Source organism: Cherax quadricarinatus, chromosome 43, assembly GCF_038502225.1.
Source record: "Cherax quadricarinatus isolate ZL_2023a chromosome 43, ASM3850222v1, whole genome shotgun sequence".
NCBI classification, from domain to species: Eukaryota; Metazoa; Arthropoda; class Malacostraca; order Decapoda; family Parastacidae; genus Cherax; species Cherax quadricarinatus.
The window spans coordinates 9,848,093-9,862,109 of record NC_091334.1 but is presented as its reverse complement, the minus strand read 5'-3'; positions in this window follow the sequence as shown (position 1 = coordinate 9,862,109).

The window sequence follows — 14,017 nt, the reverse complement described above, 5'->3', positions numbered from 1 at the left end:
TAGATGGATCTATAATTTCCTCACAAACAGAACACAGAGAGTAGTAGTCAACAGAGTAAAGTCCGAGGCAGCTACGGTGAAAAGCTCTGTTCCACAAGGCACAGTACTCGCTCCCGTCTTGTTTCTCATCCTCATATCTGACATAGACAAGGATGTCAGCCACAGCACCGTGTCTTCCATTGCAGATGACACCCGAATCTGCATGACAGTGTCTTCCATTACAGACACTGCAAGGCTCCAGGCGGGCATCAACCAAATCTTCCAGTGGGCTGCAGAAAACAATATGAAGTTCAACGATGAGAAATTTCAATTACTCAGATATGGTAAACACGAGGAAATTAAAATTTCATCAGAGTACAAAACAAATTCTGGCCACAAAATAGAGCGAAACACCAACGTCAAAGACCTGGGAGTGATCATGTCGGAGGATCTCACCTTCAAGGACCATAACATTGTATCAATCGCAGCTGCTAGAAAAATGACAGGATGGATAATGAGAACCTTCAAAACTAGGGACGCCAAGCCCATGATGACACTCTTCAGGTCACTTGTTCTATCTAGGCTGGAATATTGCTGCACACTAACAGCACCTTTCAAGGCAGGTGAAATTGCTGACCTAGAAAATGTACAGAGAACCTTCACGGCGCGCATAACGGAGATAAAACACCTCAATTACTGGGAGCGCTTGAGGTTCCTGAACCTGTACTCCCTGGAACGCAGGCGGGAGAGATACATGATTATATACACCTGGAAAATCCTAGAGGGATTAGTACCGAACTTACACACGAAAATCACTCACAACGAAAGCAAAAGACTTGGCAGACGATGCACTATCCCCCCCAATGAAAAGCAGGGGTGTCACTAGCACGTTAAGAGACCATACAATAAGTGTCAGGGGCCCGAGACTGTTCAACTGCCTCCCAGCATACATAAGGGGATTACCAATAGACCCCTGGCAGTCTTCAAGCTGGCACTGGACAAGCACCTAAAGTCGGTACCTGACCAGCCGGGCTGTGGCTCGTACGTTGGTTTGCGTGCAACCAGCAGTAACAGCCTGGATGATCAGGCTCTGATCCACCAGGAGGCCTGGTCACAGACCGGGCCGCGGGGGCGTTGACCCCCGGAACTCTCTCCAGGTAAACTCCAGGGAGGAAATGATGGAGGGAGGGAGGGAATGATGGAGGAGCGGAGGGAAGGAGGGAATGAAGGAGGGAGGGAATGGTGGAGGGAGGGAGGGAGGGAATGATGGAGGGAGGGAGGGAATGATGGAGGGAGGAGGGAATGATGGAGGGATGGAGGGAATGATGGAGGTAGGGCAGTAGAGAGGGAATAGAGGTAGGAAGAGGGAGGGAATGAAGGAAGAAGGTAGGGAGGGAGGTAATGAAGGAAGAGAGTATGGAAGGAGGGAATGAAGGAAGAGAGTAGGGAGTGAGGGAATGAAGGAAGAGAGTAGGTAGGGAGGGAGAGGATGAAGGAGGGAGGGAGGGACTGAAAGAATTAAGAAGGGAGAAATGGAAGGAAGGAAGGAGGGAGGGAGGGAGGGAGGGAAGAAAGGGAGTCATTGCCATGATCGCCAGTCAACTTAACGAGAGGGAAACATGGCGTCAGTACCTCCTTCTCGTTATCCTTCTCGTTAAACTCTTCGTCTTCGTTATCTCATTATTATTGTCTCGTTATTGACTCCCCCCCCTCTCTCTCTCTCTCTCCCTTTACCTCTCCCTCCTCTCTCTCTCTCTCTCTCTCTCTCTCTCCCTTTACCTCTCCCTCCTCTCTCTCTCTCTCTCTCTCCCTTTACCTCTCCCTCCTCTCTCTCTCTCTCTCTCTCTCCCTTTACCTCTCCCTCCTCTCTCTCTCTCTCTCTCCTCTCCTCCTCTCTCTCTCTCTCTCTCTCTCTCTCTCTCTCTCTCTCTCTCTCTCCCTTTACCTCTCTCCTCCCTCTCTCCCTCTCTCTCTCTCTCTCTCTCTCTCTCTCCCTTTACCTCTCCCTCCTCTCTCTCTCTCTCTCTCTCTCTCGCCCTAAAAATTAAAGCTAGCTCAAGAAGAGCCCGTGAAGCTAGCTTTTTTCACCTCATAACCCACGCCACTGAGTCAACCCATGCAAGATCTGCTTTAATGGTCCATAATGGCTGTGTTATACACCTGATGGCGCCATTAATGGTGGTGGGTGCCAGCAGGGGAGAGAGAGAGAGAGAGAGAGAGAGAGAGAGAGAGAGAGAGAGAGACAGACAGACAGACAGACAGATAAACACACAGACAGACAGACAGACAGACAGATAAACGCACAGACAGACAGACAGACAGAGACAGAAACAAAGAAAGAGAGACAGGGAGAGAGAATGAAGGGACAAAAATGAGGAAATTATGAACAACTTCCTCTCTCTCTCTCTCTCTCTCTCTCTCTCTCTCTCCCTCTCTCTCTCTCTCTCTCTCTCTCTCTCTCTGGGTTAGGTTAGGTCAAGTGTGACAGACATCAAAGAGTTTTCTTGTGCTGATCAAGACTGTACCACTGGAAGACTCTTTAATTTCACTCGGTTTTTGTGAGCTTGTGGGAATTTATTGGCACGAGACTGAGAGGACGAGTGCAAGAGAGTGCAATAAAATGTCTCAGAGTGCAGCAAACTGCCGTAGAGTGTCTCAGAGTACAAGAGAGTGTCTCAGAATGTATGAGAGTGTCTCAGAGTACAAGAGAGTGCCCTAGAGTACAACAGTGTCTCAGAGTGCAAGAGAGTGTCTCAGAATGTAAGAGAGTGTCGCAGAGTGCAAGAGAGTGTCTCAGAATGTAAGAGAGTGTCTCAGAGTACAAGAGAGTGCCCTACAGTACAACAGTGTCTCAGAGTGCAAGAGAGTACAACAGTGTCTCAGAGTGCAAGAGAGTGCCCCAGAGTACAACAGAGTGTCTCAGAGTGCAAGAGAGTGTTCCAGAGTACAACAGAGTGTCTCAGAGTGCAAAAGAGTGCCCCAGAGTACAACAGAGTGTCTCAGAGTGCAAGAGAGTGCTCCAGAGTACAACAGAGTGTCTCAGAGTGCAAGATAGTGCCCAGAGTACAACAGAGTGCCCAGAGTACAACAAAGTGTCTCAGAGTGCAAGAGAGTGCCACAGAGTACAACAGAGTGTGTCTCAGAGTGCAAAAGAGTGCCCCAAAGTACAAAAGTGTCTCAGAGTGCAAGAGAGTGCTCTAGAGTACAACAGAGTGCCTTAGAGTGCAAGATAGTGCCCCAGATTACAACAGAGTGCCTCAGAGCGCAAGATAGTGCCCCAGAATACAACAGAGTTCCTCAGAGTGCAAGATAGTGCCCCAGAGTACAACAGAGTGTCTCAGAGTGCAAGATAGTGCCCCAGAATACAACAGAGTGCCTCAAAGTACACGATAGTGCCCCAGAGTACAACAGAGTGCCTCAGAGTGCAAGATAATACCCCAGAATACAACAGAGTGCCTCAGAGTGCAAGAGAGTGCCCCAGAGTGCAACAGAGTGCCTCAGAGTGCCTCAGAGTGCCTCAGAGTGTATCAGAGTGCCTCAGAGTGCCTCAGAGTGCCTCAGAGTGCCTCAGAGTGCCTCAGAGTGCCTCAGAGTGAAGACAACAAGGTGTCTGTTGGTACTTCCTCTTGTGTATAAAGACAAGAGGTTGAAGAGTCTCGGTTCCTTTGCACTTATTGAATTATCTATCAAAACGACCATCATTTTCTAGTACAAAGCTATATACAGTCTATTACTATCCTACTGTCTCGACGGAGACCATCTACTGTCATCTACATGGTTTAGACAAGGATGGTAAAGCAGAGGGGTCTCTTCTCACCCTCCAGTGTTAGGTGGAAGGCAAGTGCTGCCATCTACAGCTGCGTCTGTCACTAACTCTACCTCTGATGTTTTGTGCACTGGTTGTAAGTGATCAGTGGAAGAGAAAGATGGGGAGAGAGAGAGAGAGAGAGAGAGAGAGAGAGAGAGAGAGAGAGAGAGAGAGAGAGAGAGAGAGAGAGAGAGAGAGAGAGAGAGAGAGAGAGAGAGAGATGAGCAGAGGTTAGGTTAGGCTGAATGAAGGGAGGAAGAGAGAGTAAGGGAAGAGAGTGAGGAAAGGGAGGGTGTGGGGAAGGGAGGGTGAGGGGCGATTGAGCGAAGGGAGAGTGTGTGGGGGGGGGAGATAAAGGAAGGATGGGAGGGGGGTTGAAATAAGGTGATCTTTCTTGTTCTTAATAAGATTCAGTGATGTATGGTCTGTCATGACGGCTGAGGGTAAGAGAGGACTGTGTCCCTGAGGGCATGAGGGGAGGGGTTGAAGGGTGAAGTGGGGGGGGGAGTGGAGAGAGAAAAGATGGAGTAAGGGCCTCCTGTTTGCATTGAGTTTGTTGCCTGCCAGTGAAACACTGTTCTCCACGGTGATGTTATTTACCAAGTGAACTTCTTCACTAAACACATTCATCTCTGACACAGGTACAGCCTTGATCAGCAGTGTGTAACCCAGCCTTCACTTAGTCACCAACACAGGTACAGCCTTGACCAGCAGTGTGTAACCCAGCCTTCACTTGGTCACCAACACAGGTACAGCCTTGATCAGCAGTGTGTAACCCAGCCTTCACTTAGTCACCAACACAGGTACAGCCTTGACCAGCAGTGTGTAACCCAGCCTTCACTTGGTCACCAACACAGGTACAGCCTTGATCAGCAGTGTGTAACCCAGCCTTCACTTGGTCACCAACACAGGTACAGCCTTGATCAGCAGTGTGTAACCCAGCCTTCACTTAGTCACCAACACAGGTACAGCCTTGACCAGCAGTGTGTAACCCAGCCTTCACTTGGTCACCAACACAGGTACAGCCTTGACCAGCAGTGTGTAACCCAGCCTTCACTTGGTCACCAACACAGGTACAGCCTTGATCAGCAGTGTGTAACCCAGCCTTCACTTGGTCACCAACACAGGTACAGCCTTGATCAGCGTGTGTAACCCAGCCTTCACTTGGTCACCAACACAGGTACAGCCTTGATACAGTGTGTAACCCAGCCTTCACTTGGTCACCAACACAGGTACAGCCATGATCAGCAGTGTGTAACCCAGCCTTCACTTGGTCACCAACACAGGTACAGCCTTGATCAGCAGTGTGTAACCCAGCCTTCACTTGGTCACCAACACAGGTACAGCCTTGATCAGCAGTGTGTAACCCAGCCTTCACTTGGTCACCAACACAGGTACAGCCTTGATCAGCAGTGTGTAACCCAGCCTTCACTTGGTCACCAACACAGGTACAGCCTTGATCAGCAGTGTGTAACCCAGCCTTCGCGGTCACAACACGGTACAGCCTTGATCAGCAGTGTGAACCCAGCCTACACTTTGACACCAACACAGGTACAGCCTTGATCAGCAGTGTGTAACCCCGCCTTCACTTGGTCACCAACACAGGTACAGCCTTGATCAGCAGTGTGTAACCCAGCCTTCACTTGGTCACCAACACAGGTACAGCCTTGATCAGCAGTGTGTAACCCAGCCTTCACTTAGTCACCAACACAGGTACAGCATTGACCAGCAGTGTGTAACCCAGCCATCACTTAGTCACCAACACAGGTACAGCCTTGACCAGCAGGGTGTAACCCAGCCTTCAGATCAGCCATGGTTTGGCTGTAGAGGCCGCTGCTGCTAGGTGTAAGGCTTGAAGAAGGTACAAGAAGCATCCTACTTTCTTCAGTGGACACGTGATGGTAAAATGGACATTCTGTAACAGGAGGAATTACAAATCTGGACCAACTTCACATGGTAGACTGATACACAAAAAAATAACTGGTATCTGGAAGATTGAGCTCCAGATCATATGGTCCTTAACTAAGGACCTGGTGGTCCTTGGTCAAGGACCACCAGGGATATGCAAATTGAGAGGATGGAACTGTTGCTGTCAGCACTTTAAGAAAAAGGATGACCTCCTTTACTGCCATGATGCAAGTCCCTCATCCAGTCATTGAACAACCTCTTCCTCTTCCTCTTCTTCCTCCTCCTCCTCCTCCTCTTCTTCTCCTCCTTCTCCTCCTCCTCTTCCTCTTCCTCTTCCTGGCTGTTTTCAAGACCCCTGGCTGTCTTCAAGACCTCTGGCTGTCTTCAAGACCTCTGGCTGTCTTCAAGACGTCTGGCTGTCTTCAAGACGTCTGGCTGTCTTCAAGACGCCTGATTGTCTTCAAGACCCCTGGCTGTCTTCAAGACGCCTGATTGTCTTCAAGACCCCTGGCTGTCTTCAAGACGTCTGGCTGTCTTCAAGACGTCTGGCTGTCTTCAAGACACCTGGCTGTCTTCAAGACGCCTGATTGTCTTCAAGACCCCTGGCTGTCTTCAAGACGCCTGATTGTCTTCAAGACCTCTGGCTGTCTTCAAGACGTCTGGCTGTCTTCAAGACACCTGGCTGTCTTCAAGACGCCTGATTGTCTTCAAGACCCCTGGCTGTCTTCAAGATGCCTGATTGTCTTCAAGACCCCTGGCTGTCTTCAAGACGTCTGGCTGTCTTCAAGACCCCTGGCTGTCTTCAAGACGCCTGATTGTCTTCAAGACCTCTGGCTGTCTTCAAGACGCCTGATTGTCTTCAAGACCTCTGGCTGTCTTCAAGACGTCTGGCTGTCTTCAAGACACCTGGCTGTCTTCAAGATGCCTGATTGTCTTCAAGACCCCTGGCTGTCTTCAAGACGCCTGATTGTCTTCAAGACCTCTGGCTGTCTTCAAGACGTCTGGCTGTCTTCAAGACACCTGGCTGTCTTCAAGACGCCTGATTGTCTTCAAGACCCATGGCTGTCTTCAAGATGCCTGAGTGTCTTCAAGACCCCTGGCTGTCTTCAAGACGTCTGGCTGTCTTCAAGACCCCTGGCTGTCTTCAAGACGCCTGATTGTCTTCAAGACCTCTGGCTGTCTTCAAGACGTCTGGCTGTCTTCAAGACCCCTGGCTGTCTTCAAGACCTCTTTCTGTCAAGACCTCTTGGCTGTCTTCAAGACCTCTGGTTGTCTTCAAGACCTCTGGCTGTCTTCAAGACCCCTGGCTGTCTTCAAGACCTCTTGGCTGTCTTCAAGACCTCTGGCTGTCTTCAAGACAGCTGGCTGTCTTCAAGACCCCTGGCTGTCTTCAAGACCTCTGGCTGTCTTAAAGACCCCTGGCTGTCTTCAAGACCTCTTGGCTGTCTTCAAGACCTCTTGGCTGTCTTCAAGACCTCTGGCTGTCTTCAAGACCTCTTGGCTGTCTTCAAGACCTCTGTCTTCAAGATCTCTTAGCTGTCTTCAAGACCTCTGGCTGTCTTCAAGACCTCTTGGCTGTCTTCAAGACCTCTTGGCTGTCTTCAAGACCTCTGTCTTCAAGACCTCTGACTGTCTTCAAGACCCCTGGCTGTCTTCAAGACCTCTGGCTGTCTTCAAGAACCCTGGCTGTCTTCAAGACCTCTTGGCTGTCTTCAAGAACCCTGGCTGTCTTCAAGACCTCTTGGCTGTCTTCAAGACCTCTGGCTGTCTTCAAGACCCTTGGCTGTCTTCAAGACCTCTTGGCTGTCTTCAAGACCTCTGTCTTCAAGACCTCTGACTGTCTTCAAGACCCCTGGCTGTCTTCAAGACCTCCTGGCTGTCTTCAAGACCTCTTGCTGTCTTCAAGAACCCTGGCTGTCTTCAAGACCTCTTGGCTGTCTTCAAGACGTCTGGCTGTCTTCAAGACCCCTGGCTGTCTTCAAGACCCCTGGCTGTCTTCAAGACCCCTGGCTGTCTTCAAGACACCTGATTGTCTTCAAGACCCCTGGCTGTCTTCAAGACGCCTGATTGTCTTCAAGACCTCTGGCTGTCTTCAAGACGTCTGGCTGTCTTCAAGACCCCTGGCTGTCTTCAAGACCCCTGGCTGTCTTCAAGACCCCTGGCTGTCTTCAAGACGCCTGATTGTCTTCAAGACCCCTGGCTGTCTTCAAGACCTCTGGCTGTCTTCAAGACGTCCGGCTGTCTTCAAGACCCCTGGCTGTCTTCAAGACCCTTGGCTGTCTTCAAGAACCCTGGCTGTCTTCAAGACCCCTGGCTGTCTTCAAGACCCCTGGCTGTCTTCAAGACCCCTGGCTGTCTTCAAGACCCCTGGCTGTCTTCAAGACGCCTGATTGTCTTCAGGACCCCTGGCTGTCTTCAAGACCTCTGGCTGTCTTCAAGACGTCTGGCTGTCTTCAAGACCCCTGGCTGTCTTCAAGACCCCTGGCTGTCTTCAAGACCCCTGGCTGTCTTCAAGACGCCTGATTGTCTTCAAGACCTCTGGCTGTCTTCAAGACCCCTGGCTATCTTCAAGACCCCTGGCTGTCTTCAAGACCCCTGGCTGTCTTCAAGAACCCTGGCTGTCTTCAAGACCCCTGGCTGCCTTCAAGACCCCTGGCTGCCTTCAAGACCCCTGGCTGTCTTCAAGACGCCTGATTGTCTTCAAGACCTCTGGCTGTCTTCAAGACCTCTGGCTGTCTTCAAGACTTCTGGCTGTCTTCAAGACGTCTGGCTGCCTTCAAGACCCCTGGCTGCCTTCAAGACCTCTGGCTGCCTTCAAGACCCCTGGCTGTCTTCAAGACGCCTGATTGTCTTCAAGACCTCTGGCTGTCTTCAAGACCTCTGGCTGTCTTCAAGACGTCTGGCTGTCTTCAAGACCCCTGGCTGCCTTCAAGACCCCTGGCTGCCTTCAAGACCTCTGGCTGCCTTCAAGACCCCTGGCTGTCTTCAAGACCCCTGGCTGTCTTCAAGACCCCTGGCTGTCTTCAAGACCCCTGGTTGCCTTCAAGACCCCTGGCTGCCTTCAAGACCCCTGGCTGCCATCAAGACCCCTGGCTGTCTTCAATACGCCTGATTGTCTTCTAGACCTCTGGCTGTCTTCAAGACCTCTGGCTGTCTTCAAGACGTCTGGCTGTCTTCAAGACCCCTGGCTGTCTTCAAGACCCCTGGCTGCCTTCAAGACCCCTGGCTGTCTTCAAGACGCCTGATTGTCTTCAAGCCCCCTGGCTGTCTTCAAGACCCCTGGCTGCCTTCAAGACCCCTGGCTGTCTTCAAGACCCTTGGCTGTCTTCAAGACCCCTGGCTGTCTTCAAGACCCTTGGCTGTCTTCAAGAGGGAATTGGACAGACACATAAAGTCAGTACCTGATCAGCCGGGCTGTGGTTCGTACAACCAACAGTAACAGCCTGGTTGATCAAGTCCTGATCCACCAGGAGGCCTGATCAAGGACTGGGAAGAAGGGGTAAGGGGAGGGGAGAAGGGGCAGGGGAGGGAAGAAGAAAGGGAAGGGAGAACGGGGTAGGCGGAGGGAAGAAGAAGAGGTAAGGATAAGAGAGAAGGGGTAGGGGGAGGGAAGAAGAAGGGGTAGGGGGAGGGAAGAACAAGGGTTAGGGGGAGGGGAGAAGAAGGGGTAGGGGGGAGGGGAGAAGAAGGGGTAGGGGAGGGAAGAAGAAGGGGTAGGGGAGGGAAGAAGAAGGGGTAGGGGGAGGGAAGAAGAAGGGGTAGGGGAGGGAAGAAGATGGGGTTGGGGGAGGGAAGAAGAAGGGGGTAGGGGGAGGGAAGAAGAAGGGGTAGGGGAGGGGAGAAGAAGGGGTAGGGGAGGGAAGAAGAAGAGGTAGGGGGAGGGAAGAAGAAGGGGTAGGGGAGGGAAGAAGAAGGGGCAGGGGAGGGAAGAAGAAGGGGTAGGGGGAGGGAAGAAGAAGGGGTAGGGGGAGGGAAAAAGAAGGGGTAGGGGAGGGAAGAAGAAGGGGCAGGGGAGGGAAGAAGAAGGGGTAGGGGGAGGGAAGAAGAAGGGGTAGGGGGAGGGAAAAAGAAGGGGTAGGGGAGGGAAGAAGAAGGGGTAGGGGAGGGAAGAAGAAGAGGTAGGGGAGGGAAGAAGAAGGGGCAGGGGAGGGAAGAAGAAGGGGTAGGGGGAGGGAAGAAGAAGGGGTAGGGGGAGGGAAAAAGAAGGGGTAGGGGAGGGAAGAAGAAGGGGTAGGGGAGGGAAGAAGAAGAGGTAGGGGAGGGAAGAAGAAGGGGCAGGGGAGGGAAGAAGAAGGGGTAGGTGGAGGGAAGAAGAAGGGGTAGGGGGAGGGAAAAAGAAGGGGTAGGGGAGGGAAGAAGAAGGGGTAGGGGAGGGAAGAAGAAGGGGTAGGGGAGGGAAGAAGAAGGGGCAGGGGAGGGAAGAAGAAGGGGTAGGGGGAGGGAAGAAGAAGGGGTAGGGGGAGGGAATAAGAAGGGGTAGGGGAGGGAAGAAGAAGGGGCAGGGGAGGGAAGAAGAAGGGGTAGGGGGAGGGAAGAAGAAGGGGTAGGGGGAGGGAAAAAGAAGGGGTAGGGGAGGGAAGAAGAAGGGGCAGGGGAGGGAAGAAGAAGGGGTAGGGGGAGGGAAGAAGAAGGGGTAGGGGGAGGGAAAAAGAAGGGGTAGGGGAGGGAAGAAGAAGGGGTAGGGGAGGGAAGAAGAAGGGGTAGGGGAGGGACGAAGAAGGGGCAGGGGAGGGAAGAAGAAGGGGTAGGGGGAGGGAAGAAGAAGGGGTAGGGGGAGGGAAAAAGAAGGGGTAGGGGAGGGAAGAAGAAGGGGTAGGGGAGGGAAGAAGAAGAGGTAGGGGGAGGGGGTGAAAAGAAGAGTAAAGGATACGAATAATCCACTTCCATTTCTTCCTTGTGTTCCCTCACCCCTATACGTTTCTCTTCCCCTCACTTCTCTCCTCCTCTCTTCTATCCCTCTCTCTTCTCTCCTCCTCTCTTCTCTCCTCATCTCTTCTCTCCTCATCTCTTCTCTCCTCCTCTCTTCTTTCCTCGACCTCTCTATCGTTCTTCTCTTCTTACTTCAGACATGTCTTCCATCTCTCCTTCCCCTCATCCTTCTCGTTTCCCCTCTCTACCCCTCTTTCTCTTCCCTTCCATTCTGCTACCACGATTGACAATTAAAGCTGAGTAAATAATCCATTGAGATTGTTAGTTGATTGCTCTCTCGCTCTCTCTCTCTCTCTCTCTCTCTCTCTCTCTCTCTCTCTCTCTCTCTCTCTCTCTCTCTCTCTCTCTCTCTCTCTCTCTCTCTCTCTCTCTCTCTCTCTGCCTCCACAGCATAGATATCTGTACACATCACTGGTACACATCACTGGTACACATCACTGGTACACATCACTGGTACACTTCACTGGTACACATCACTGGTACACATCATTAGTACACATCACTGGTACACATCACAGGTACACATCACTGGTACACATCACTGGTACACATCACTGGTACACTTCACTGGTACACATCACTGGTACACATCATTAGTACACATCACTGGTACACATCACAGGTACACATCACTGGTACACATCACTGGTACACATCACTGGTACACTTCACTGGTACACATCACTGGTACACATCACTAGTACACATCACTGGTACACATCACAGGTACACATCACTGGTACACATCACTGGTACACATCACTGGTACACATCACTGGTACACATCACTGGTACACAGTTCTGACTTCATCACTCATTTCTAAGTGCAATTGCCTCCCCTATCCTTCCATTTCTCTCCCCCATCCCATTTTCCCCACCACTTCCCCACTTCCCTCCCCCCACCACTTCCCCACTTCCCTCCCCCCACCATCCTCCCCACTTCCCTCCCCCCACCATCCTCCCCACTTCCCTCCCCCCACCATCCTCCCCACTTCCCTCCCCCCACCATCCTCCCCACTTCCCTCCCCCCACCATCCTCCCCACTTCCACCTTCTATCACAATCACAGAGAAGTTAGCTTGTAAAAACTCTCGTTCATTTGCATATCTCTCTCTTTTATTCCCCTTCCCACTCAAAAGTTTGTCTTATACAGCCTAGAAGCTCTTCCCCTAACTTCTAACTTTACTGTGGAATGTCACTTAACATGAGAAATGTTTACTCAGTGGGGGGGAGGAATTATGTGCAGCATATTATGTGACCATTCTGATCTACGGCGCATTTTACATTGAGCACCAACAGCTTGGCTGATCAGAAACTCAGGCAGAGCTGGAAAATGTATAGAGATTGTTTACTGCTCACGTGGTCTATAAAGCATTTAAAACTAGTGGTAACGCCTTAATGTTGGTGGGAATGTAGTCTCTGGGGCGGAGGAGACAGAGATACATCATAATATATAACTGGAAGGTACTGGATGGCTTAGTTCCTAACCTAAGCACTGCCATAACAACACTGTAGTGAGAGATATAGATCTACACACTGATGTGTGTAGATCTATATCTCTCTTCCTCCCACATAGATGTGGGAGGAAGTGTAAATTCAACCCACTGAAAGCATAGGCACCATGGGCACGATAAGAGAACAATTATATCAACATGCGTGGTCCAAGACTCTTCAACCTGTTACCAGCAGATATCATCGTGCTACTAGCATATACTAGAAGTACTGCTGGAACACTTGTAGAAGTTTTCAAGGAGAAACTGGTCCACTGTCTCAGACAAGTGCCAGGAGAGGTTATAGCTGGTGCCATACTCTTGTTAAGGACAGCCAAGTGCCATACTCTTGTTAAGGACGGCCAGGTGCCATACTCTTGTTAAGGACAGCCAGGTGTCAGACTCTTGTTAAGGACAGCCAGGTGTCAGACTCTTGTTATGGAGAGACAGGTGCCAGACTCTTGTTAAGGACAGCCAGGTGTCAGACTCTTGTTAAGGACAGCCAGGTGTCAGACTCTTGTTAAGGACAGCCAGGTGTCAGACTCTTGTTAAGGACAGCCAGGTGTCAGACTCTTGTTAAGGACAGCCAGGTGTCAGACTCTTGTTATGGAGAGACAGGTGCCAGACTCTTGTTAAGGACAGCCAGGTGTCAGACTCTTGTTAAGGGCAGCCAGGTGTCAGACTCTTGTTAAAGACAGCCAGGTGTCAGACTCTTGTTAAGGACAGCCAGGTGTCAGACTCTTGTTAAAGACAGCCAGGTGTCAGACTCTTGTTAAGGACAGCCAGGTGTCAGACTCTTGTTAAGGACAGCCAGGTGTCAGACTCTTGTTAAAGACAGCCAGGTGTCAGGTGTCAGACTCTTGTTAAGGACAGCCAGGTGTCAGACTCTTGTTAAGGACAGCCAGGTGTCAGACTCTTGTTAAGGACAGCCAGGTGTCAGACTCTTGTTAAGGACAGCCAGGTGTCAGACTCTTGTTAAGGACAGCCAGGTGTCAGACTCTTGTTATGGAGAGCCAGGTGTCAGACTCTTGTTAAGGACAGCCAGGTGTCAGACTCTTGTTAAGGACAGCCAGGTGTCAGACTCTTGTTAAGGACAGCCAGGTGTCAGACTCTTGTTAAGGACAGCCAGGTGTCAGACTCTTGTTAAGGACAGCCAGGTGTCAGACTCTTGTTAAGGACAGCCAGGTGTCAGACTCTTGTTAAGGACAGCCAGGTGTCAGACTCTTGTTAAGGACAGCCAGGTGTCAGACTCTTGTTAAGGACAGCCAGGTGTCAGACTCTTGTTAAGGACAGCCAGGTGTCAGACTCTTGTTAAGGACAGCCAGGTGTCAGACTCTTGTTAAGGACAGCCAGGTGTCAGACTCTTGTTAAGGACAGCCAGGTGTCAGACTCTTGTTAAGGACAGCCAGGTGTCAGACTCTTGTTATGGACAGCCAGGTGTCAGACTCTTGTTAAGGACAGCCAGGTGTCAGACTCTTGTTAAGGACAGCCAGGTGTCAGACTCTTGTTATGGAGAGCCAGGTGTCAGACTCTTGTTAAGGACAGCCAGGTGTCAGACTCTTGTTAAGGACAGCCAGGTGTCAGACTCTTGTTAAGGACAGCCAGGTGTCAGACTCTTGTTAAGGACAGCCAGGTGTCAGACTCTTGTTATGGACAGCCAGGTGTCAGACTCTTGTTAAGGACAGCCAGGTGTCAGACTCTTGTTAAAGACAGCCAGGTGTCAGACTCTTGTTAAGGACAGCCAGGTTTCAGACTCTTGTTAAGGACAGCCAGGTGTCAGACTCTTGTTAAGGACAGCCAGGTGTCAGACTCTTGTTAAGGACAGCCAGGTGTCAGACTCTTGTTAAGGACAGCCAGGTGTCAGACTCTTGTTAAGGACAGCCATGTGTCAGACTCTTGTTAAG